The 26530-nt window shown below is 39.7% G+C and overlaps 1 long non-coding RNA gene across 4 annotated transcripts in view; it reads left to right on the forward strand.

Annotated features, from left to right (window-relative positions):
• Positions 1–26530, forward strand: part of LOC129052094 (uncharacterized) — a 57440-nt gene that overhangs the window by 9682 nt on the left and 21228 nt on the right. For 2 of the 4 annotated variants that reach the window (XR_010138781.1, XR_010138782.1), the window contains exons 2-4: positions 2509–2614; positions 3190–3288; positions 22057–22299. This is a non-coding gene — a long non-coding RNA (uncharacterized LOC129052094). Of the gene's footprint in view, positions 1–2508; positions 2615–3189; positions 3289–21888; positions 21965–22056; positions 22300–26530 lie in introns of all 4 variants that reach the window. The other 2 variants (XR_008516857.1, XR_008516860.1) reach the window with 2 other exon arrangements.

Here is a 26530-nt window from a genome sequence, read left to right on the forward strand (position 1 = left end):
CTTTAATTCCTTCTAAATTAAATGTCTGGAAACTTCAGGATGTTACAGTTAATATTTGTGGATGAATGAGTCTTCCTGTAGCATTTTAAGGAGGTGAGATGTACAGACTCATTACAGATGGACCTGTTTGCTAAGCACAGTACTTAAACTGCCATTTTGGTAGATTAACACTAGTAGTTAGAGGACATCTTCAAATTTGCAGGAAACAAGGTTTGAATAGAAGATTTGTAAGTCACTGTTCTCAGTGGCTCATGCCTATAACCTCAGCACTTTGGGAGGCTGAGGCAGTAAGATTGCTTTAGGCCAGGAGTTTGAGACCAGGCTGGGCAACATGGTGAGACCCCATATCTACAAAAAATTTGAAAATTAGCTGGGTGTAGTGGTGTGTGCCTGTGGTCCCATCTGCTCGGGAGGCTGAGGTGGGAGAATAGCTTGAGCTGAGGAGGTTGAGGCTACAGTGAGCTGTGGTCCTGCCTCTGCACTTCAGCCTCGGCAACAATAAGACCCTGCCTCAAAAAAAAAAAAAAAAAAAGAAAAGATTTGTGACTGTGAGACTTGATCTAGGAACCAATGGAAATGGAACTGTAGTGATGTTTCTCCTGCATTCTTCCGTCTGCAGAATGGCACCATTGTTGTGCAGATGCTGATGCCCAGTGTTGAGCCTGTCGTCTCCTACCTTAGGGGAAGTTCCCCTGGCCCTTCCCAACTACCTCCCCTGTGCAAGTTTATTACAACTGAACGGCTTCAAGAGCAAGTGTACCTTCTGGTTTAAAGTTTTCTCAGATTAGGGCATTGTCAGGTTTATAGGGATGAAACAGAAGCAACCAGAAGAGAATCTTAGGCTCCATATCTACCCAGCTACCGCCAGCCCTTTCTGTTGTTCGCTGGATCCCACCCTTACTGAGGGACATCTTTCAGCAATTCTTTCCTCCTTGGATTTGCATCTTCAAAGTTCTCCCACCCTTTGAATCCACTCCACTTAGCATTTCACTGACGCCACTCCACTGAAAACTACTCTTGTCAGGCCACCAATGACCTTCACCTTGCTCTTCAATCGCCGTTTCCTGGCCTCTTCTTATTTGTCCTATCAGTAGCATTTGGACTAGCCAGTCACTGCTTTCTCCTTGATAAGCTTTTTTTTTCTCTTTCTGTTTTTCTTTTTGAGATGGAGCCTCACTCTGTTGTCTGTTGACCAGACTGCAGTGCAGTGGCACAATCCTGGTTCACTGCAACCTCCGCCTCCTGGGTCCAAGCAATTTTCCTGCCTCACCTTCCTAAGAAGCTGGGGTTACAGGTGAGCACCACCATGCCCAGCTAATTTTTGTATTTTTAGTAGAGATGGGGTTTCACTATATTTCCCAGGCTGGTCTTGAACTCCTGACCTCTAGTGGTCCACCCACCTTGGCCTCCCAAAGTGCTGGGATTACAGGCATAAGCCACCGTGCCCAGCTGATAAACTTTCTTTGCTTGGCTTTTGGGACACCACACTTTCTTCATTTTCTTCCCAGCTCACTGACTACTCTTCATAGCCTCTTTTCTGGTTCTTCCCGTTTCCCTGACTTTCTGATATTGGAGTGCCCCAGGGCTGCTTAATTATACTCACTTCTTTGGTGATCTCATTCACTTTTATGACTTTAAATACCATCTGTATGTATATGCTGATGACTCAAAATTGTATCTTCCCTGGATTCTTAACACTTAGCTTGGCCAGAGGATAGAAAAGTAAATACAGCCAATTAATCCCAGAAAGGTGGTCAGTCATACTCACATTTTAAGAAATGCAAATCCAAACTATAAGAAGATACCACGTACATATATGGGATAAGCACAAGTTTAACATTTGACAGTTAGAGCTGGTGACCATGTAGGAAAACAGGCCCTTATGTACCGGTGGAGGGAATGTAAATTGGTGCAGCCTCCTTTGAGAATAATTTGGCATAATCTGTCCCTTGAACAATCATTCCCACTGTTAGGAATTTACCCTTGGAAATACTTTCACAACTTTTACAGGATGCAGATACTAGAACATTTCCTGCAGCACTGTATATTCAAAAGGGTGGAAACCACCGTTGGGTGCTCCAGGAACCCAAAATAAAATTTGGCATATCTGCAGGATGGAATACTATGAGACTTAAATGTAAACAGAGGAGTTTCTTCTGCATGTTGGGGATCACAAGATTCACAATGATTTATAGAAGCTGCCAACCAAAGTTTTCTTGGGGCAGTTTCCCTAGAAGTAGGATGAAAAAAGACTTCCTTTCATGCCCCTCCTTTTCTGTCCCCTTATTACTGAAGAGTGAGTGCAGGAGGATAAAATGTGGAGGCCCCTGCTTCCTTAATTACTGGTCTAGTCACAGCCATTCTTGAGGCCCACTTTCTCCATGAAGTATTTTTTTACATCCCATGATCCCAGGCACTTTATTTCTTTAGCTCTCAACAGTATCCACAAATTACCAGCTTGCATCTATCATCCTGTATTTATTGCTGGTTTTTTTTCTTTTCTTTTAGATGGAGTCTGTCTCTGTTGCCCAAGCTGGAGTGTGTTGGCACCATCTTGGTTTACTGCAACTTCCACCTCCCAGGCTCAAGTGATTCTCGTGCCTCAGCCTCAAGGGTAAGCTGAGATTACAGGCGCCTGCCACCACGCCTGGCTAATTTTTGTATTTTTAGTAGAGATGGGGTTTCACCATGTTGGCCAGGCTGGTCTCAAACTCCTGACCTCAAGTTATTTGCCTGCCTTGGCCTCCCAAAGTGCTGGGATTACAGGCATGAGCCACTGCACCTGGCCCATTTATTGCAAGTTTTTGAGAGCACTAATATATTTATTATTCTCCCATAGCATAGACCTGTGTCAAATACAGAATAAGTTTCCAGGCATTTGTTGAAGTCAGAAGTGAAAATGAGAAGACACCAATTGAGTAATAACTAAACTAGAACACACTCAAGTTAATACCAGCTGACCAACAAGGTTGTCAAAGTATTATCAGAATACCTGATAACTGCTACCTGGGCTTTATATACTTAGCCACAGTTTCCATTATTCAGAATTGCAGAATCCTGCCTTCCCTATACTCCAAAATATCTGAATAAATCATGCAGCAGACAATGGCAGAAGTATAAGAAAGTATATGTCTTTCCCACACTGAAACTGCTATTTGTCATATTCTCTTTTTTTTCTCTCTTACCCAGGCTGGAGTGCAGTGGCATGATCTCACCTCACTGAAAACCTCCACCTCCAGGGTTCAAGTGATTCTGCTACCTCAGCCTCCCAAATAGCTGGGACTATAGGTGTGTGCCACCTTGCCCGCTAATTTTTGTATTTTTAGTAGAGACGGGGTTTCACCATGCTAGCCAGGCTGGTCTCGAACTCCTGACCTCAGGTGATCTACCCACCTCAGCCTTCCAAAGTGCTAGGTTTACAGGCATGAGCCACCACACCTGGCCTGAGTTTCTTATATACTTTGGATGTTAACCTCTTATCAGATATGTGGTTTACAAATATTTTCTTCCATTCCTTTGGTTGTCTCTTCACTCTGTTGATTGTTTTTTTTTTTCCCGTGCAGAAGCTATTTAGTTTGATGTAATTCCATTTATATATTTTTGTAACCTGTGCTTTTGGGGTCATATCCAAAAAACCCTTGCTAATATCATGGAACATTTCTCTTAAGTTTTCTTTTAGTAGTTTTTTAGTTTCAGGTCTTACATTTAAGTTTGTAATACATTTTAAGTTGATTTTTGAATATGGTGTGAGACAAAATTCTGATTTCATTCTACTGTATGTGGTTATTCAGTTTTCTCAGCAACATGTATTGAAGAGACCGCCCTTTCCCCTTTGGCACTTTTGTCAAAAATCAATTGACCACAAATGTATTGATTTAGTTCTGGGCTCTATTTTGTTCTACTAGTATGTCTGATTTCACGTGTCAACCTCAAAAATCTGAGACAGGTCTCAGTGAATTCAGAAAGTTTATTTTGCAAAGGTTGAAAATGTGTGCCTGTGATACAGCCTCAGGAGGTCGTGATGATGTGTGCCCAAGGTGGTTGGGGCATAGCTTGTTTTTTTTTTGTTTTGTTTTGTTTTGTTTTGTTTTGAGTCAGAGTCTTACTCTGTTGCCCAGGCTGGAGTGCAGTGGTGCAATCTTGGTTCACCGCAACCTCCGCCTCCCAGGTTCAAGCAGTTCTCTGCCTCAGCCTCCTGAGTAGCTTGGATTACAGGCGCCCACCACTTGCCTGGCTAATTTTTGTATTTTTAGTAGAGACACGGTTTCACCATCTTTGCCAGGTTGGTCTTGAACTCCTGACCTCATGATCCACCCTCCTCGACCTCCCAAAGTGCTGGGATTACAGGTATGAGCCACCACATCTGGCTGGTTTTATACATTTTAGGGAGACATAAGACATTAATCAGTATACGTAAGATATACATTGGTTCCATCAGGAAAGGTGGGACCACTCAAGCACAGAGGATGCTTTCAGGTCACAGGTAGGTGAGAGACAAATGGCTGCATTTTTTTTGAGTTTCTGATTAGCCTTTCCAAAGGAGGTAATCAGATATGGCATTTATCTCAGTGAGCGGAGGGATGACTTCGAATCGAATGGGAGGCAGGCTTGCCCTAAGCAGTTTTCAGCTTGACTTTTCCCTTTAGTTCAGTGATTTTTGGGCTCTAAGATTTATTTTCCTTTCACATTTCCCCCCTTTTCTTTTTTTAAAATCTTTTGGAGAAAGCATTTTAGAAGAAAGCAAGTCTCTGGTCTCAGGTTTTCTCTGATCATTCATGGCTAGGATGGTTTATTCCTAGATGTGTAGGTCCTGAGTTAAGAAAGCAATTTTTAGCAGGTTAGAATTCTCATGTTCTATGAAGAGAAAATAGGGAGAAAAAGGGAGAAAAACAACAACAAACAAAAGAACAATCCTGGAAAATCAGTATAGGCCACATTACTCTGAAGTCTATACATCAGTAGGCAGGAATGAAAGTGGCTTATGTAAGTAAATAGGTTGCTGTTACTTTCTTCTGATGTTTAAGTTGTCCAGATTCAGTTTGCAGGGCTTTAAGAAATCACATCTTAGTTTTCAGTGATTTCAAATTAGGAAAATAAAAAAAGGAAAAGAAAGAAGAAAAGTATTGAAAACATTATTTTGGAGACCAGTAACCAGGAAAAATTAGAATTCAGTTCAAACTGTTGAAAATGATAAAAATTGAAAAACAGGCAAGACTAGAATCTAAGAATAGGTGTACTATAGTTTTTGAAACCTAATTTTTCTCTCTCTAGTTTCCCATTTTTACTAAAGACAAGTCATGATGAGACCAATTTGGCTTAGTATACTTGACCAGCTTATTTGTATGAAGTGCAGCAAGAAAAATGATTTTTTCAATAGGCTTTTAAAATTGGCTTTGATGGAACTTTGTTTCATAGAAGGAATCTCAGATAAGACTTTTTAAAGCCAAGCACAGCCATGGATTTGTACCATCAAATACTCATGAATTGTCTGAATTCTCCTCTTGAGGCTTTAAGATAACTTGGGGCCCTGGGCCTGTCAGAAAATGACAGTCTCTACTTACTACAGGTCAGGAACCCTGTTCAGGAACTGTATAGATGAGGTGTGGGCCAGTTTTCTCAAGGAGCTTTTATTGGCTCTGTAAGTCAAGTTGGATTCCTTAAAGGAAAGCACACCATTCTGGTCAAAGCCTTGGTAAAATAACCAGAGTCTCAAATTGTGTCCTGTTACAAATGAAAACAGATTCTTACTCTGCTTATGCAATAACTATATTGCCATAAGTTAAGAATACTCACAAATAGCTTCAAAATTATGGAGAAATCAGGTAGAGAGAAACAGATATGTTCCAGATTTTGTTCATAGGAGTATACTTAATTGTTAAAAGCTGTCAATAGCTCAAAAGAAAGGTTTCTTTGACTGAAAAAACAGCAACATTTTAAGTAAAAAGTCAAAAAGATTACTTCAGTCTTCTATTAGTTCAGTCCATGCAGTTAACTTTTATTTTGCTTGATATTCATGAACATTTCAGCTCTGTTTGAGTCCTAAAAGTTTTTCCTCTATTCTGATGTTGCAGCCTCCAAAGTTACCAGAAACTTGCATTGAGGAGCACCTATTAAGAGTTTTATAGCTGATTTTAAAACCACCTTCTAAAGAGGACCAAAACAACAATTGTCCATGGATGACAAAAAATGTTAGAGCAGTCATAGTCAAAGACACAATTGAGAAGAAAACTTGTTACCTCTGTGGCATACAATAATTTAACATAATTATAATTATTACTGATAACATACACTAAGTCATATCAGAATTGTAGGAGTTTTTCATAATTTTGGAACACATCAATAATATATTTATACAAATACAGCCCAAAGAAAACCAAACAGCATTTCATATTTGACAATGTTAACTGTATAATTTTTATACCAAAAAACCCCCATATATATCATTTTTGGACTTTAGGGAACTTTATACCTTAAAGGATTAATTATGTCAGAAAAAGACATAATTTATAATTTCACTTTGGAAAGTTTGTCAAATATCAAAGGTTTAAAACACTCAATATTACAAAATGGGATTAGAGGTCATTGTAAAATATGTTATTCATTTAACTGAAGTGATAACTTAAGGATTTCAAAAAAGGGTGAAAACCTTCATTCTTTCAGAGAGGAGACTTAATTTTCCAAATGATAAGCCCTAATAAAAACAGCATGAAGCCAATTAAATTTGTTTTTCAAAATTCTATAAACAATCTATAAAATTTTAATGTTAATCATAAGATATAACTTCCATAAACTTTTTATAACATTTATAACCTTTATTAGGGAGTCAGTTAATGCTTTAAGAAAACCTTGTTAATCTGACACAGGGGCCCATGTGCTGGTCTTGCATTTGTGTGCCTTTGACATTAAAGGTTAATTTATAGAGAAACTGAACTATTTTATCTCTCAAAATCAGCCCATACAATCTCACATGCCCATCTCTTCCTTGATAGTCCCTTGGCCTTGAGGAGTTGAATAGCTTTAATTTCTGTGTCTCAGGAATGCAGTTTATTTTGATTGGCATCTTTTACCAGGCCTGAAGATGAGGCTTTAATTACTGTCAGTGTTTAAGATTTAGCAGGACTTGGTGTCCTTTTTAGACCCAGGAGTCAAGGACTTATAAATCAATGTCACAAGGACTCTAAAAGCACATACAGAAAGATATATGGATGTAATAACTTTAATTTAAAAAATTGTTTTAATCTCAGTTTTTTCCTAAGCAAACCAAAACTTAATAATAATGGCATAGGAATTGTTTCAATAAACCATAAAATTTGTTAGGCCAGTTACCAAAAGGCAAAAGAAAACACCTTCTGCACTGCACAGAATATTACATTGGAAGAAAACATTTTGTTTAGACCTTTAAGAAAATATTGTTAGCATCAGACCTCAACAAACAGAACTTGAAAAAAACTTAGATGAGCTGAAAATGAGTTGAATGAGGGCATTACTATTTCAGAAGGGAAGAAAACAAAAAAATGGTGAGATGCAGTAAAAGTTGAACTTTGGGTTAAAAAAATTAAAATATCTTATATTCTATTGAGTAAATCAATCCCTTAGGAAAATTTCATTGTTCTAGGCAATTATTTAATGTATAAGTGTTTTTTTTTCATCAAGCCCAATCTCTAGAAAGATTACTGTAATTTCCTTTTAATTATAGACAACTTGATCATATAAAAGGTTTTTTTTTTTTTTTTTTTGGACAAGAGTCTTGCTCTGTCGCCCAGGCTGAAGTAGTTCAGTGATGTGATCTCATTTCACTGCAACTGCAACATCTGCCTCCCAGGTTCAAGTGATTCTCCTGCCTCAGCCTCCCGAATGGGTGGGATTACAGGCATGCATCACCATACCTGGCTAATTTTTGTATTTTTAGTAGAGATGGGGTTTTGCCATGTTGGCCAGGCTGGTCTCCAGCTCCTGACCTCAGATGATCTGCCCACCTTGGCCTCCCAGAGTGCTGGGATTACAGGCATGAGCCACTGTGCCTGGCCTCTTTTTTTTTTTCTTTTCTTTGTTTTAAAATAAATCCTCTTATTGTGACTTACACAGAGTGTTCATGACTTGCACTTTCTGGTGTGTTCTAAACATCCCTCTTTAAATTTTTTTTTTTTTTGAGATGGAGTCTCACTCTGTCGCCCAGGCTGGAGTGCAATGGTGTGATCTCGGCTCCCTGCAACCTCTGCCTCCCGGGTTCAAGCGATTCTCCTGCCTCAGCCCCCCCCGAGCAGCTGGGACTACAGGCACGTACCACCACGCCCAGCTAATTTTTGTATTTGAGTAGAGACGGGGTTTCATCATGTTGACCAGGATGGTCTCGATCTCTTGACCTCATGATCTGCCCACCTCGGCCTCCCAAAGTGCTGGGATTACAGGCATGAGCCACAGTGCCCGGCCTAAACATCCCTCTTTCTTAAACAACCAGTCATTTTATTCTAGGACTAAATCTACCATACAGGATTCTTTCTCATATAAAATGATTTCTTTTTATTTATTTATTTAACCAAAAACAACCCTCTTTATTTTGATAACTTTCTTTACATCTCTCTTATTTCTTGGTCCCTTTTACCTCATTTTATATGTAACCTTTAAATAAACTTTGAATTAGACAAAAATTGTTCACCATTTTTAAAAAGGACACTTTTTTTTCTAGCAAGAATGTTTTCCTTCAATTATCTTAATTGGAAAATACTCAAATAATGAAATATCTATTATTTAATTTAATATAACTTTAGACTCTAAATTATGACAAATTTGTCAACAAGTATTTATCCCATTACATTTACATATTTTATTTTAATTGTTTACCTAGATTATTTATGGAAACTGTGATCATTATTGTTTAAAGTTATGAAACCGCCATTGCAAAATTATAACTGAAGCAGTGAAAAAGTTCTAACCTAACTGACTCCATTTTGCTTCTTAACTCCAAGCTGTTCTTGTTCATTCCTGGGCATAGGCCAAACTAACTTTGGGAGAAACTTATAGTTTAGCTTTGAAGCAAAGACAATAACTGTCCTTTCCCCAACAAACCTCCTTACTGTTTGTGGACTCAATTGTCTGAAGCCACAAGATTAGAAGTTATGGTAATTTTACTGAATAATTCAAGATGTAGCTATTTTGATTAAATGAATATCAATGTCTTATTTATTAAAAATTACATAAGCAAAGATTATTCTGTTTTGGGCTGGGTTTACAGTTTTGTAGCCCCTATACCAAATTTTGACAGCAAATAGTATTTGTCAGGGATAAGTATGAAATTGCTTGATTAGTAAATGCAAACAAAAATGTATGCTGGCAATTCTTAAGACATTTCTAATATTACTTTACCAACAATCTTAAAACAAACTTATTTATTAAAGATTTAAATTGTTATGTAAACTTGAAAAAGCATTTGACCAGTCTGTTCTTTTTTCCTGATAATGTATTTGATTCAAGCACTTTTATTTTCTTAAGCCAATTAATTAGAGCTCTATTATATATTGACAATAGTGAAACATTGTATACACAACACGTGAATACATAGATGTATTGGGCATGCCTATAGAAATATATCTTATAGATTCATAAAAACTGTTTTTTTCCTCTGTCTTAGACTTTCAGATTCTTGATAACCTGTTTCACATAGACAGTTGTCAGCTAAATAGCCTTAAATTTTACTATTAAAGGAAACAACTGAGGTGAAAATCAAATAGCAAAATTTACATCATAATGTAGACAGAGAAAGTCTGGTGGTGCTAGAGGGAGATTAAAGGTGCTAGAGGGAGATTAAAGATGCATACCAATCAAACAAAATTATAGAAATTTATCATAGGATTGTACAAGGAGACCAATTTTATTTAGATAGGGACTACTTATTTTTTAGCTAGATCTCTGAGGTCTGAGAAGAGCCCACACTAAATCCTAGGTCTCCAAAAAGGGAGAATTATGATGAGGTTAGGGCAGGTGATGCTTTTACAGTGCACTTAAAATTTTTTTTAAACAAAGACATTTTTATGTATCTAAACTACACTCTTCCTTAAAAACCCAAGTGTAGCCTCTGTTGCAATAACTATTTTAGTTTTTTTTTTAAAAAAAGAAACAGGTAACATAATGTAAAAGTAAGCAGTTAAGAGCTGAGATGAACTTGTCTGTTTACACTCTTGGGGTTCTATAATGAAAAACAGAGATTTCTCCCCAAAAGGGCATTGGGAGTCTGGTGCCTTCTTTTCCTTTTTTTTTTGAGATGGAGTCTCACTCTGTTGCCCAGGCTGAAGTGCAATGGTATGATCTTGGCTCACTGCAACCTCCACCTCCTGGGTTCAAGTGATTCTCCTGCCTCAGCCTACTGAGTAGCTGGGATTATAGGTGCCCACCACCAAACCCAGTTAATTTTCGTATTTTTAGTAGAGATGGGTTTCACCTGGTTGGCCAGGCTGTTCTCGAACTCCTGACCTCAGGTGATCCACCTGTCTCGGCCTCCCAAAGTGCTGGAATTACAGGCGTGAGCCACCGTGCCTGGCCTGGAGTGCAGTGGTGCGATCTTGGCTCACTGCAACTTCAGCCTCCCAGGTTCAAGCAGTTATCCTGCCTCAGCCTCCTGAGTAGTTGAGATTACAGGCATGCACCACCATGCCTGGCTAATTTTTGTATCTTTAGTAGAGACGGGGTTTCAAGGCTATCTCTACCAAAGACCAACCTTGTTGGCAAGGCTGGTCTCGAACTCCTGACCTCAGGTGATTCGCCCACCTTGGCCTCCCAAAGCATTGGGATTACACGCATGAGTCAGTGTGGCTGGCCCCTTCATCATTTTCTTTAAGGAAACCCTGGCTATCATAAACTGTTTTAGGTCTCTCAGGCAGCAGAAGGTGCAAGAGAAAGGAGAGACAACAGAAGTAAATGAAGAAAACAGAATTCAGTCAACTGAGAAGAAAAAAAAAATTTGCTTAAAAAAAAGACAAGGTCCTAGGAGAGAAACAAAAATATGAAGGCCTTTTAAACACACACACACACACACACACACACACACGTACATGTCTTGGATGTTAACTTTCAACTAAGCTGACTTTTAACCATTGAGATCATTTGGAAAAAAATCTTAAAATCTCATGTCCATATTTCAGCTAGGACAAATTGCTGCTATTTCAGAAGTACAGCCATTGCTGTTGCAGTTTGGCCTGGCTAGCAAAAAGGCAGCCTTGTTATGTAAATAAAGCCCCTTTAGTAGTCAAAATAAAAAATCTTTACTCTTTTTTTTCCTTTTGCCAGCCATTTTTCTCCCCCTACTACATCACCTTTGTGTGTGTGTGTGTGTGTGTGTGTGTGTGTGTGTGTGTGTGTGTGTGAATTTAGCCACTTCAGAGGCCTTGTTCTCCATAATTTGGAACTTTTCTCTGGATTTGATCAAGTCAGAGTTGATCAAACCCAATGGGAAAAAGACCAACACAACAACAAAAACAGAAAGAAATAACAACAAGAAAACAGTTAAGGAAAACAAATAATGACACAACTTACATGATTACTGAGTGCTCCAATGGCAAGGAGAAATTAAGACCAGCTCATTGTTAAACTTTAGCCAAGACAAACCCCAATTCAGTCACTCTCCTAGGGATGGGTCTCAGGAGGAAGAATGCTTTCTTAACCATCCTAGAAACAGGAACAAACTCAAATCTGTCTTCCCTGTTGGAAGGGAGCTCAAGCTCCATAAAGGAATTACCTGCCTTTCAAGAATTTCATGGATGCAGGAAAAACTTGCCTTGATTGTGTTGGAAGCAAGTAAAACTAAAAAAAAAAAAAAAAAAAAAAAAAAAGTTGTACAGCAAAATAAACTTTAAATCTTGGGAGATTAGAGATTCTCTGGGATTTGGGGGGGTGGGGCTTCAGGCTTCAGCAAATTGTCCTACTGGTTTGAGCCATAAAGATAGCTCAAACTGGTACCAAGCACTGATAGGAGATTTGTCAAAGGTCAGGGGCACCTCCACTCAGAATCCCTTTGTAGTTACCAAAATGTATACACTGAAAATCTGAGACAGGTCTCAGTTAATTTAGAAAGTTCATTTTGCCAAGGTTGAGGATGCATGCCAGTGACACAGCCTCAATAAAGTGGCCTCATCATCTGGGGTGACACTTGAAGTTTATTGTCTCATGTCCACGGAGATCAAGTATGCAGACACACAAAGAGTGACTTTAAGAGCAGAAATTTAATAGGTGAAAGAGAATAGTTCTCTGCTACAGAGAGGGGTCCAAGAAAAATGGATTGCTGATCAGTGGTGAAATGCAGGGGATTTTATAGATGAGCTAGTGGGGAGGCAGTGTCTGATCTACATAGGGTGTGAAAAACCACCAGGATTAGGTGTGCCATCTGCACAGGGTGTGAGTCTCTGGCAGCCTCCACCCCAATTTTTTATTATGCAGGTGGGTTCTGTGCCTGAACTTCTTCATGTTCCCCATTTCTTACCATATACGTGCTAACAAAAAAGGGAAGGTGGAGCCCCATGGTGGTCATGCCTGGCCCCCAGGTAGCCCTTTTTTATTGGTGTAGCCACAGGCCTCCCCCATGCAAGCTTCCAGCTTCCTTTTCTATCTTTGCAGCTCTATCTTTCAGGCTGCTCTGTGTTAGAAAAGAAATTATTTCTAGGGCTGCTTTTTGTTAGAAGAGAAGTTTTGCCAAGGACTCGTTTGCCCTCACTATCTGCCCAAATAATTTCTTTTTATATCCTGTATCATCAGGATGTCCTGACGACTTGTGCCAAGGTGGTCAGGGGACAATTTGGTTTTATGCATTTTAGGGAGACATGAGACATCAATCAATATATGTAACATGTACATTGGTTTTGTCCAGAAAGGCAAGACAACTCAAGCAGGGAGGGGACTTCCAGGTCACAGGTAGGTGAGAGACAAATGAGAGACAAACGGTTGCATTCTTTTGAGTTTCTGATTAGCTTTTCCAAAGGAGGCAATCAGATATGCATTTATGTCAGTGAGCAGAGGGATAATTTTGAATAGAATGAAAGGCAGGTTTGCCCTAAGCAGTTCCCAGCTTTACTTTTCCCTTTAGCTTAATGATTTTTGGGGCTCCAAGATTTATTTTCCTTTCACATATGCCAGTACCATGCTGTTTTGGTTGCTATAGCTTTTTAGTATATTTCAAAGTTAGGTAGTGTAATACCTCTTGCTTTGTTATTTTCACTTAAGATTGCTTTGACTACTTGAAGTCTTTTGTGGTTTCCTATTCATTTTAGGATTATGTGTTATTGGTTTTTTTGTTGAGTTATAGAAGTTCTTTAAATGTTCTGAATATTAACCACCTATCAGATATATGATTTGAAAATCTTTTGTCCCATTCTGTAAATTTCCATTTTACTTTCTTGATAGTGTCCACAAAAGTTTTATAATTTGATGTAGTTCCATTTTGCTTTTGTTGTCTGTGCTTATGAGATGCTGCTCAGCTTGGCCCAGGACCTATCAGAAGCTGAATTGAAAGCTTGGCCCAGGACCTTAGCCTGGGACCAATCAGGGTCTGAAATGATAATTCATAGAAGCCCGACTTACAGTCCAAATAAAGGAAAATAGAGTGCCCACTAGAACCCACTGGAGCCCACTGTGCCCATGCCCACAAAGGGAGAAGAAACTTTTCCTCAGAACCTGCTGAGTATACAAAGGACAAAGGCATTTCTATGCCAGGCCTTGTTCTCTTATCTGAGTGAGCTGGAGGTTTGCACAAGTTTCTATCCCAAAGGGCCAGAGGTTTTACTATCTGTGCCACCATGGGCGTGTCTCTAGGCACAGCACCCTGTGTTAGTTCCCTTATCAGCCTAAATTTTTTCTCAGGCTACTTTTTTTTGAGACAGAGTCTTGCTCTGTCGCCAGGCTGGAGTGCAGTGGCACGATCTCAGCGCACTGCAACCTCCGCCTCCCAGGTTCAAGCGATTCTCCTGCCTCAGCCTCCAGAGTAGCTGGCACTACAGATGGCGCGCCACTACGCACAGCTAATTTTTGTATTTTTAGTAGAGACAGGGTTTCACCATGTTGGCCAGGATGGTCTCGATCTCTTGACCATGTGATCCACCCGCCTCTGCCTCTCAAAGTGCTGGGATTACAGGTGTGAGCCACCGCTGGCCTCTCAGGCTGCTTTTTATGTTATGTGAAAATGAGGCACTGACCCACGGGCCAGGGGCTCTCTGGCAACCTTCCCTTGTTATCTGTCTAAGGCAAGCTAAATAACTCCTTTCAATAGTATCTAATAATCCTTTCTAAGGTCTCACTTGTATCTCCTTTCTCATTTCTGATTTTATTTATTTGTATCTTTCTCTTTTTCTCTTAGTCTAGATAAACGTTTGTTGATTTTGTTTATCTTTTCAAAAAAACAAGGTCGGGCATGGTGGCTCACGTCTGTAATCCCAGCATTTTGGGAGGCTGAGGTGGGCAGATCACTTGAGCCCATGAGTTCAAGACCAGCCTGGGCAACATGGCGAAACCCCATCTCTATAAAAAATACAAAAATTAGCTGGGTGTGGGGGCACATGCCTGTAGTCACAGCTATTTGGTGGGAGGATGGCTTGAGTTTGGGAAGTAGAGGTTGCAGTGAGCAGAGATGGTGCCACTGCACTCCAGCCTGGGCAATAGAGTGAGACCCTGTCTAAAAAAAAAAAAAAAACAAAAAAACAAAAAACAAAGCCCACCAAACTACCTTTTCATTTTGTTGATTTCTTTTCATTTATTTCTGTTGTAATCTTTATTGTTTCTTTCCTTCTACTAATTTTGGGTTTGGTTTGTTCTTGCTTTTCTAGTTTCTTGAGGTATATCGTTAGGTTGTTTATATGAAGTCTTTCTACTTTTTTGATATAGGCGTTAGTTGCTATAAACTTCCCTCTTAGTATTGCTTTTCCTGTATCCCATAGACTTTGGTATGCCATATTTCCATTTTCATTTGTTTCAAGACATTTTAAAATTTCCCTTTTCTAGGCCAGGTGTGGTGACTCAGGCCTGTAATCCCAGTGCTTTGGGAGGCCAAGGTAGGTGTATCTCTTGAGTCCAGAATTTCGAGACCTGCCTGGACAACATGGCAAAAACCAGTCTTTACAAAAATAAAAATAAAAAATTAGCCAAGTCGCATGCCTGTGGTCCCAGCTACTCAGGAGGCTGAGGCAGGAGGATCACTTGAGCCTGAGAGTTTGAGGCTGCAGTGAGCAGTGATCACATCACTGTACTCCAGCCTGGGCAATGGAGCAGGACCCTGTCTCAAAAGAAAAAAAAAAAAATTTCTTCTTTTATTTTTTTCTTAAGAGATGATCTTGCTATGTTGCCTATGCTATGTTGCCTGGGCATAGCTCATTACTGATCAGCATGCAAGTTTTGACCTGCCCTGTTTCCAACTTGGGTCACTTCCCAGTCTCCTTGGGCAACTTGATGATTCCCTGCTCCCAGGAGGTCACTGTATTGATGCTGAACTTAGCATGGACACCTAATTGACATACCATACTATATCCCAGAACTCCTAGATACAAGTGATCCTCCAGCCTCAGCCTCTTGAGTAACTTGTACAATAGGCATGTACCACTGCACCTGGCTCCTTCTTAATTTTTTCTTTGACCCATTGGTCATTCAGGAGCATGTTGTTTAATTTCCATGTGTTTGTATATTTTTCTGAGATTCCTCTTGTTATTGATTTCTGTAGTTTTATTCCATTGTGGTCAGAAAAAATACTTGATATGATTTCTATTTTTTCAAATAGAAGTCAGACTTGTTTTTTTTGAATAGAAATCAGACTTGATACAGACTTGGTTTGTGGCTTTAGGTATGGTCTGCTCTGGAGAATGTTCCATGTACTGGTAAAACTGCTGCATTCAATAGCAGTTTGGTGAAATTTTTTTTTTTTTTTTGGTCACCCAGACTGGAGTGCAATGGCACGATCTCAGCTCACTGCAACCTCTGACTCCTGGGTTCAAGCAATTCTCCTGCCTCAGCCTTCCGAATAGCTGGGATTACAGGCATGCGCCACTACGCCTGGCTAATTTTTTTTTAATTTTATTTTTGGTAGAGACGGGGTTTCACCATTTTGGCCAAGCTGGTCTTGAACTCCTGACATGAGGTGATCCTCCCACCTCGGCCTCCCAAAGTGCTGGGATTACAGGCGTGAGCCACCGTGCCCAGCCGAAGTTTTCTTTAAATGTCAGTTAGACCTATTAGATCTTGTGTAGTTTAACTCTGCCATTTCTTTGTTAATTTTCCATGTGGATGATCTGTCCATTACTGAGAGTAAGGTGTTAAAAGCCTCTACTATTATTGTATTATAGTCTAACTCTCTCTTTAGAGCTATTAATGTTTGCTTTTTATACTTGGGCGCTCTGGTGTTAGGTGCACAGATTATTTATTTATTTATTTATTTCTGTGATGGAGTCTCGCTCTGTCACCCAGGCTGGAGTGCAGTGGCGCGATCTCTGCTCACTGCAAGCTCCGCCTCCCAGGTTCACGCCATTCTCCTACCTCAGCCTCCCGAGTAGGTGGGACTACAGGTGCTGGCTAATTTTTTGTATTTTTGGTAGAGACAGGGTTTCACTGTGTTAGCCAGGATGGTGTCGATCTCCTGACCTCGTGATCCACCCGCCTCAGCCTCCCAAAGTGCTGGGATTACAGGTGTGAGCCACCGCGCCTGGCCTGGTGCACAGATATTTATAATTGTTATATTCTTCTCCTGAATTGATGCCTTTATCATTATACAGTGACCCTCCTTTTCTTTTTTATAGTCTTTGATTTGTAGCATAATTTATCATATATAAGTATAGATAGTCCTGCTTTTTAAAATTTTCCAGTTGCATGGAATATCTTTTTCCACCCCTTCACTTTCAGTCTACATGTGTCTTTAGAGGTGAAATGGGTTTCTTGAAGGTAGCATATAGTTGGTTTTTGCTTCTTTATCCATTCACCCACTCACATCTTCTAGCTGGAGAAGTGAGAACATTTACATTCAGTGTTAACTATTGATAAGTAAGGACTTACTACTGCTATTTTGTTGCTCGTTTTCTGGTTGTTTTGAGACTTGTCTCTTTCTTCCTTTCTTACTGTCTTCCTTATCTCATAGTATGTTTTAATTTGTTGCTTTTTACTTGTAGTGGATCTATTATAAAAACTGCTGTGGTTACCATGAAGCTTACAAAAATGTTTTTATAGATATGAGTTATTTAAAAGAGATGACAACTTATCTTAGATCCCAAATAATAGAAACAAACAAAGCCAAAAAAACCCCAAAAGTTTTACAGTTTAATTCCTACCCCCACGTTTTAACTTTTAGTTGTCTCAATTTATACTTTTTTTTTTTTTTTTTTTTTTTGAGATGGTGTTTCACTCTGTCTCCCAGGCTGGAGTGCCGTGGTGCAATCGCAGCTTACTGCAACCTCTGCCTCCCGGGTTAAAGCAATTCTTCTGCATCAGCCTCCCGAGTAGCTGGGATTACAGTTGCCTGCCACCACACCCATCTAATTTTTGTACTTTTAGTAGAGATGGGGTTTTGCCATGTTGGCCAGGCTGGTCTCAAACTTGTGACTTCAGGTGGTCTGCCAGCCTCAACCTCCCAAGCTGCTTGGATTACAGGCATGAGCCAATGCTCCCAGCCAATTTATACATTTTTATGTAAAATAATAAGTTTTCTTTTGCACATTAGTGTTTTCTTCTTTCAGGTTGAAGAACACATTTCTTGCAAGAAGGGTTTGGTGGTGGTGAATTCTATCTGGGAAAGACTTTATCTCCCCTTAATATTTTAATGACAGTTCAGTTGGATACGATATCCTTGGATGGCAGTTTTTATTTCTTTGAGTACTGAGAATGTCATTCCACTCCCTCCTGTCCTGTATGATTTCCATTGAGAAGTCTGTTGCCAGACACATTGGAGGTCTTTTGTATGTTATTTGCTTCTTATTTCTCACTGGTTTTAGGATCTTCTCTTTGTCTTTGACCCTTGAGAGTTTGATTATTATATGCCTTGGGATAGTCTTGTTGGGTTGAATCTGTTTGATGTTCTAACACCTTCCTGCACCAGGATATTTATCTCTTTCTCCTATTTTTGGCATTTTCTGTTATCATTTCTTTGAAGACGATTTCTACCCTTTGCTCTTGGTCAGCTTCCTCTTGAACATCATTCTTAGATTTGGTCTGTCTTTGGAGGTAATTTTCTCTATCTTCTTTCTTTCTTTTATTGAGGCAGAGTTTTGCTCTGTTGTCCAGGCTGGAGTGCAGTGGCACGATCATGGTTCACTGCAGCCTCGACCTCCTGGGGTCAAGTGATCCTCCCACCTACAGGCGCCAGCCACCACCCCAGCTGAATTATTTTATTTTTAGTAGAGATAGGTTTTCGCCATGTTGGCCAGGCTAGTCTTGAACTCCTGATCTCAAGTGATCCGCCTGCATCGGCCTCCCAAAACGCTGGGATTACAGGCGCGAGTCACCACTTGCCCGGCCAAAACTGCTATTTTGAATTCCTGGTCAGAGAGCTCACAAGTCGCCACCTAGATAGGGTCACTCTCTGGATTTTTGCTTTGTCCTTTTGGGGAGGTCATATTCCTCTGTTTACTGTTGTTTCTTGTGGGTATATATCTATGTTTTTGCAATGGAGGATTAGTTATTTATTCTAGTTTTCTCTGGCTTGTTTTGCTTTTTATTGAACACATTTGCTTAGTGGATCCTCGCTACTAAGTCGCTGCCTCCTCTGTGGCTGTAGGTGGCGCGTTAAGCCCAGGTTTGCCTCTTCTCTTGTAAGTGGTCAGAGCCCTGCCTGTGCTAAGTGGAGGAGGTCCTAAAGATATTATCCCAGCAGTGAGGGAAGATTGTCTAGGAGTTCATGTCCAGGGGACCTGGGGAACTCCCTCCTACAGCATGGTGCTGGTGAACAGACACTCTGATTTAGCATCTCCTTTGGCTGAGTTACAAAGCAGTTTCTGGGGCTGGGGATGGTAGTCCAGCCTACCCTGCTTGTTTCTGTCTGTCCTTAGGGTTAGTTCTCCCTTCAGGCAGTCACGATGCTACCCATGGGTTAAAGAATGGAGAGGTCTCCTGCCTGGGAATCCAAGAAGTTGGAGAAATGGCTGACCACTTCAATTTCACTTTTTCCATTGTAGAAACCATGAGCTGCGGGGAGAATGGTGCCAGGCATAATAGGGGAAGGGGCATCATGGATATGGAAGTCCAATTCTCCTGTCCTTTGCTTGAAGTTTTTCCCCTTCTCTGTGGCCCTGGGAACGGTCTCCCTCTTGTACCTGAGCTCTGGGTTGTTGCTGGTGAGGAGTTTGGAGGTGCATATTTGGTTTTGGTTTTCTGTGGTGGGGATTGAAGCCAGCTTGGAACTTCTTGTCATGTGTTTTTAAACACATCTATTTATAAGTGTAATATAAATAGTAAAAAAAAGTATATTTTGTATGTTTTCTTTACATATATAATTTAGTAGATGTTTTAAAATAAAAATGAGACAATATTAAAGAGTATGAAACAACAGAAAAATTAAAATGAGATGAAATGTGAACAATTGATTTCTGTGTATGTGTATATACATACCTACACTTTCCTTTTAGATACTACAGTTTACTGTAAAACATGAAAATTCAGAAGTCCTTATCAGGTACTTGGTTTCAAAAATAAACTATAAATTTGAAAAAGCAGAAGTAATGTGAGACATTGACCACAATGCAGAAGTTTAAAAATGAAAGATAACAAAAAATGTGTCCATTTGGACATTGAAAACATACATTGGAGTCTTAGCTTACAGAAGAAGTAAAAGTAAAAATTGCAGCATAAAGAAAGGAAATGACATTCAGCATACGTTCAGAATCTTAAAGATATTTTGATGAAAACAAGAAGAAGCAAATAAATGAGTTTAATACCAATGTAAGAAGCTGGAAAAAGACCAAATGGCCAGGCATGTTGGTTCATACCTGAAATCCCAGCATTATGGGAGCCTGAAGTGGGAAGATCACATGGGGCCAGGAGTTCAAGACCAGCCTGGGCAAGAGAGTGAGACCCTGTCTCTACAAAAAGTACAAAAATTAGCCAAGTGTGGTGGTGCTTGCTTGTAGTCCCAGCTACTTGGGAGGCTGAGGCAGGAAAGGATCATTAGAGCCCATAAGTTTGAGGCTGCAGTGAGTTGTGATCACACCATTGCATTCCAGCAAGACCAAAAAAAAAAAAAAAAAAGAGAGAGAGAAAGAGAAAACAATAAAAATAGCTCAAAGAAATTACCAAGAAAATAAGTAAATATAAAAATGTAGTTTAACAAACTACAAAACAAAGAAGAGAAGTGAATTAGTGATCAAGGAAACAGAAAGCTAGTTCTTTGATCAAAATTAAAATAGAAAAATATTTAGCAAGAATAGTTATAAAGTAAAGAACATAAGAAGCAAAAGTGGCTGGGCATGGTGGCTTACACCTGTAATTCTAGCACTTCGGGAGGCCAAGGCAGGAGGATCACTTGGAATAGCCTGGGCAACATAGCAAGGCCCCATCTCTTAAAAGAAAAAGAAAACCAAAAGTAAGACATAACCACAGGTGTGGAGGAGAGTATGTAATTGTAAAGAAATACAATATAATCTTTGGTAAGAATAAAATTAGGAGAAAGGTATGTGCTTCTCTAGGAAGGACATGCCTGTTATTAAAAAGTGTTTAAAGAATAAGGAAAACCTTTGATTCACTAAACTGCAGGTCACTTCTCAGTAGTTTCAACCAGCACTTATTTTTTTGTGTCTGTATTGTTTATTTGGAATTTTCCTCTATAGTTTATTTAAATATCAGTAAAGATCTGAATGGCACTGTGTTTTTACTTCATCATTTGTACATAAGATGTTCACCCATTGTTGAAGAAAGTGTTTTGTTTAGGAGAGAGTGTCTGTGTACTGTGGTGTGCGATGGTAGATGTGATTATCACTGAAGGTCACTGAAATGTGAAAATCCCTGGTAATGGCTTGACAGCTGTGTGGAAATAAAGACAACTCAAATGGGAACAATCAGGGCCCACTTAGAAAGTGCTTGCTAAAGCAAGAGAGTCAGCCACTTTTGACAAAGTGGGAAAGCTTTGTAGTGAACGAAAGAGAAGGCATCAGATGTGCTATTGGCTGGAGGCTATTGACATGGGACACTGGAAGTGTCTAATAAGCATTGAGGCATCTCATATGACTGGTTATGGAAGTATATTTGGCTTTCTCTGCTTGGTTCTGAGTTGGAAGCCAGGGCACAAATTAGAGAAGCTGCATCACTGCCATGTCCTGACTGGTGTGGGTTGGTTGCTACAGCAGTTCCTGGTTTGCCTTTCTGAGCTGGTTGCTGCAGAAGGTGTGGGCCAGACCCTGCTAAGATTCACACTGACAAATGTATGCAGGCTTGGGAGTGAATGGAGAGAAAGCCATTTAATCATGGGGACAATGAGTCTCTGCCTTAATCATGGGATTTGAGGTGACATTCAGTGTTTTATACATTGATTGATTGATTTCTTTATTGAAGTGAGATTTTATGTAATATGAAACTAACCATTGTAAAGAGAACGACTCAGTGGCATTTGGTAGATTCACAGTGTTGCTCAACCATTGCTTCCATCTAGTTCCAAACAATTCCATGTCAAAATATAGCTCTGTACCTACTGTTAACAGCTCCTTCTTATTTCTCCCTCCTCCTAGCCCCGGACAACTGCCAGTGTTCTTTTCATCCATATGGATTTACGTACTCTGAATGTTTTAAATAGAATCATACAATATGTGACCTTTTGTGTTTGTCTGTTTTCCCTAAGCATAATGTCTTCAAGGTTCATCCACATTGTAACAGATGGTATAATTACTTTTTTGTAATTTTCTTTCTCTTTCTCTTTTCGTTCCTTCTTTTTTTTTTTTTTTATTTTTTTTACAGGATCTCACTCTGTTACCCAAGCTGGAGTGCAGTGGTTCAATCTCGGCTCACTGCAGCCTTGACCTCCCAGGCTCAAGTAATCCTACCACCTCAGCCTCTTGAGTAGCTGGGACTACAGGTACATACCACTACACCTGACTAATTTTTTGTGTTTTTTTTTTTTTGTAGATATAGGGTTTCATGATGTTGCCTAGGCTGATCTCAAACTCCTGAGCTCAAGTGATCCTCCTACCTTGAACTCCCAAAGTGCTGGGATTACAAGCATAATAAGCCACTGTGCCTGGCCACTCTCTTGTAATTTCCTTTCAACCTTTGAGTATATTTTTCTCATGGGAGTATGGGAAGAACAGTATGGTGATCTGGGCATTCTTATTGTTTGGAAACATCTGGAGTTATCCAAAAACATGAAAGGTAAGGCACTGGTTCCAAGCTTTCTAGGTACAGACTGGAAACCAGTCAAAGCATTAAGGCATACGGGACTCAATGACCCTACTATTAATGCTTTTGCTTTTGGAGCCATTCCCAATCCTGCATACATTTGTTAGTGACAAGTCTGGTGGGTTGTCCAGGATATGTCTATTTTGAGAGATTCTGCAGTGGGCCTGGGACAGTGAGGGAAGGACTGAGCCTTGGGAGGGTGAACCAGAGGGTGGAGTCTGTTTTCCTGTCCTTTCAGGGACCTTTCCAGTTCTATCTGTTGCATGCCTCCCATTTAGAATCTAATGTTCCAGAATTCATATTTATTTAAGTACTTACCATTTGAGTTCTCATGTAGTATGGCAGTTTTATGTCTCCTGTAAAGCATTCAAAAATTTAAAGACCACTAAATCAAACTTTAAAACTTCTGTGTATCGCCGGATATGGTGGCTCACACCTGTAATCACTTGAGGTGGATCACCTGAGGTCAGGAGTTCAAGACCAGCCTGGCCAACATGGTGAAACCCTGTCTGTACTAAAAATACAAAAAAATTAGCTGGACGTGGTGGCACACACCTGTAATCCCAGCTACTCAGAAGGCTGAGGCAGGAGAAACGCTTGAACCTGGGAGGCAGAGGTTGCAGTGAGCTGAGATTGTACCACTGCATTCCAGTCTGGGCGACAGAGCGAGGCTGTCTCAAAAAATAATAAATAAATAAATAAATAAATAAATTTATTTATTTATCAAAGAATATAATTATTTCTTTGTATATAAAGAATATATATTTAAGAATATAAATATTTCTTAAATATAATAAATAAGAATATTTATCAAAGAATATAATTAATAAAGTGAAAAGTCAACATACAGGGTAGGAGAAAATATTTACAAATCATATATATGATAAGAGGTTTATGTGCAGAATGTATAAAGAATTACAACTCAATGACAAATAACATTTAAAAATAGCAAAGGACTTGAATAGACATTTCATCAAAGATGATATACAAATGGCCAGAAGCATATGTAAAGATGCTCACTATCACTTATCATTAAAGACATGCAAGCCAAAATTATATTGGGATACCACCTCATACCTATTAGGATAGCTACTATAAGAAAAACAGAAAATAACAAGTGTTGGTGAGGATGTGAACGTATTACAACCTCGTGCACCTTTTTGGGGATTGTAAATGGTGCCACTGCTTTGGAAAGCAACATGGAAATTCCTCAAATAATTAAAACTGCCATATGATCCAACAATCCCACTTCTGGGTATATGCCCAAAATAATTGAAAGCAGGGTATTGAAGAGATGTTTACACACCCATGTTATAGCAGCACTATTCAGAATAGCTAAGAGATAGAAGCAACCCAAATGTCCATCAACAGATGAATGGATAAGCAAAATGTGACACACTTTTCCCTCAGTATCTGTAGGGGATTAATTCCAGGATACTCTGTGGATACCAAAATTCACAAATGCTCCAGTCCCTTATATAGTGTGGCATAGTATTTGCATATAATCTAGGCATATTTTCCCATATACTTTAACAACAGTCCCTAACTTTTTGGCACCAGGGGCCGGTTTTGTGGAAGACAATTTTTCCATGGACAGGGTCAGGGGGATGGTTTTCAGATGAAACTGTTCCACCTTAGAGCATCAGGAATTAGTTTGATTCTCATAAGGAGTGTGCAGCCTAGATCCCTTGCATGTGCAGTTCAGAATAGGGTTCATGTTCCTATGAGAATCTAATGCCACTGCTGATGTGACTGGAGGTGAGGCTCAGGCGGTAATACTTGCTGGCTCTTTTGTTCACCTCCTGCTCTGTGGTCCGGTTCCTAACAGGCCATGAACTGGTACCCATCCACAGCCTGGGGCTTGGGACCACTGCTTTAAATCCTAGATTACTTATAATACTTAGATTCCTAGGTTACTTATAATACCTAGTACAGTGTCTACGTATAACTTTATTGGTGTGGATTTGACTTAGTATTTGGCTCAGGGAATGCATGTTTTGCTTTTTGGAACTTTGTGAAATTTAACATATTTTTGAATATTTTAAATCTGAGTTTGGTTAAATCCAGAGACACAGAACCCATGGATACGGAAGGCCCATAATATATGCACAATGGAATACTACACAGACTTAAAAAGGAAGGTAATCCTATCTCATGCTCCAACATGGATGAATCTTGAGTGCTAAGTGAAAGAATCCAGTCACAAAATGACTGTGTGATTTCACTTACATGAGTAATCTAAAGTAGAAAAATTCATAGAAACACAAAGTAGAATGGTATTTACTAGGGTGTGGAGGGAAGGGGAAAAATGGGGAGTTGTTTAATGAGTATAGAGATTCCATTTTGCATGATGCAGAAGTTCTGGGGATCTGGTCCACAACATTGCGAATATATTTAATGATACTAAAATATATGCTTAAAAAGGACCAAGTTGGTAAATTTTGTTGTGTGTTTTAATATAATTTTTTTTTTTGAAACAGGGTCTCACTCTGTTCCTTAGGCTGGAGGATAGTGGCACCATCTTGGCTGACTGCAACCTCAACCTCTTGGGCTCAAGCGATCCTCCCACTTTAGACTCCCAAGTAGCTGGGACTACAGGCATGCACCACCACGCCCAGCTAATTTTTATATTTTTTTTTTTGTAGAGATGAGGTTTTGCTATGTTGCCCAGGCTGGTCTTGAATTCCTAGGCTCAAGCAATCCTCCTGCCTCAGCTGGGATTACAGGCATGAGCTACTGCATCCAGCCTGCAATTTTTAAAACATCAAAATAAATGTAAAGGCTATGTCTTAGATATATTTTTTTAACCAATTAAAAATAGTAAAATTTTCTCTTATAGCACGGTGGTCATTCCTGTAATCCTGACAGTTTGGGAGGCTGAGGTGGGAGGATCACTTGAGCCCAGGAGTTTGAGACCAGCCTGGGCACCTAGTCTTTACAAAAAATGCAAAAATTAGCCAGGCATGGTGGCATGTGCCTGTAGTCCCAGCTACTTGGGAGGCTGAGGAGGGAGGATCACCCGAGTTTAGGAGGTCAAGGTTGCAGTGAGCCATGATTGCAGCACTGCACTCCAGCCTGGGTGACAGAGCAAGACCCTGTCTCAAAAAAATAAAAAAGTTTAAAAAGTGTAAGCCAAATTGTGAGTGAATGAGAGAGAGAGAGAAGTGGGGTGGGGTGGGAGGTGTGTGTGAGTGTCTAGATAAATATTTGATCAGTTTGCAGAGGCAAATGAATTTCATCATCAGGGCAAATTTATTGGAGAAAGTTTTGCTGTGGTGAAAGTATTTCCTTGGGATAGGAATGAAGTAGGGAAATACTAATTTGTGGCTCTGGATATTTAAATTATTCAATGACAATCTGTTTAGATGTCTTTGCATAGATAATGCAAATTAGATTGGGAATTGCCAAAATTTGGTGCCTGAACAATATAATTTTAAAATTTTTTAGATGAGAAAATAATTTCTATTTCCAGCTCTATTCAGACACTGAAGAAGACTTAGGTTGGCCAATTCAAGGTCACCTCTTTTTTTTTTTGAGACGGAGTCTCACTCTGTCACCCCGCTCTGTCTCCCAGGCTGGAGTGCAGTGGTGCAATCTCAGCTCACTGCAAGCTCCGCCTCCTGGGTTCACGCCATTCTCCTGGTTCAGCCTCCCCAGTAGCTGGGACTACAGGTGCGCGCCAATACACCTGGCTAATTTTTTGTATTTTTAGTAGAGACGGGGTTTCACCGTGTTAGCCAGGATGGTCTCAATCTCCTGACCTCGTGATCCGCCCACCTCGGCGTCCCAAAGTGCTGGGATTACAGGCGTGAGCCACCGCGCCTGGCCACCTTTTTTTTTGTATTTGTATTTTGCAACTTTGTTGAATTTATTTATTAGTTCTAACAGTTTTTTGTGTGGAATCTTCTACACATAAGATCATAATTACAAACAAATGATTTTTCTTCCTTTCAAAATTGGATACCTTCTCTGTTCTTGCCTAATTGCTCTGGCTAGAAATTCCAGTGCTATGTTGAATAGAAGTGATAAAAGTGGACATCCCTGCCTTGTTCTTGCTGTTAGAGGAAAAACTTTTGTCTTTCACCATTAAGAATGATGTTAGCTGTGGGTTTTTATATATGGCCTTTATTATGTTTCCTTTACAGAAACTACCTTCCCATGACATAGTTTCCTTTTATTCCTAGTTTGTTGAATTTTGTTTTAA

Source organism: Pongo abelii, chromosome 21 (genome assembly GCF_028885655.2).
Source record: "Pongo abelii isolate AG06213 chromosome 21, NHGRI_mPonAbe1-v2.0_pri, whole genome shotgun sequence".
Classification (NCBI taxonomy): Eukaryota; Metazoa; Chordata; class Mammalia; order Primates; family Hominidae; genus Pongo; species Pongo abelii.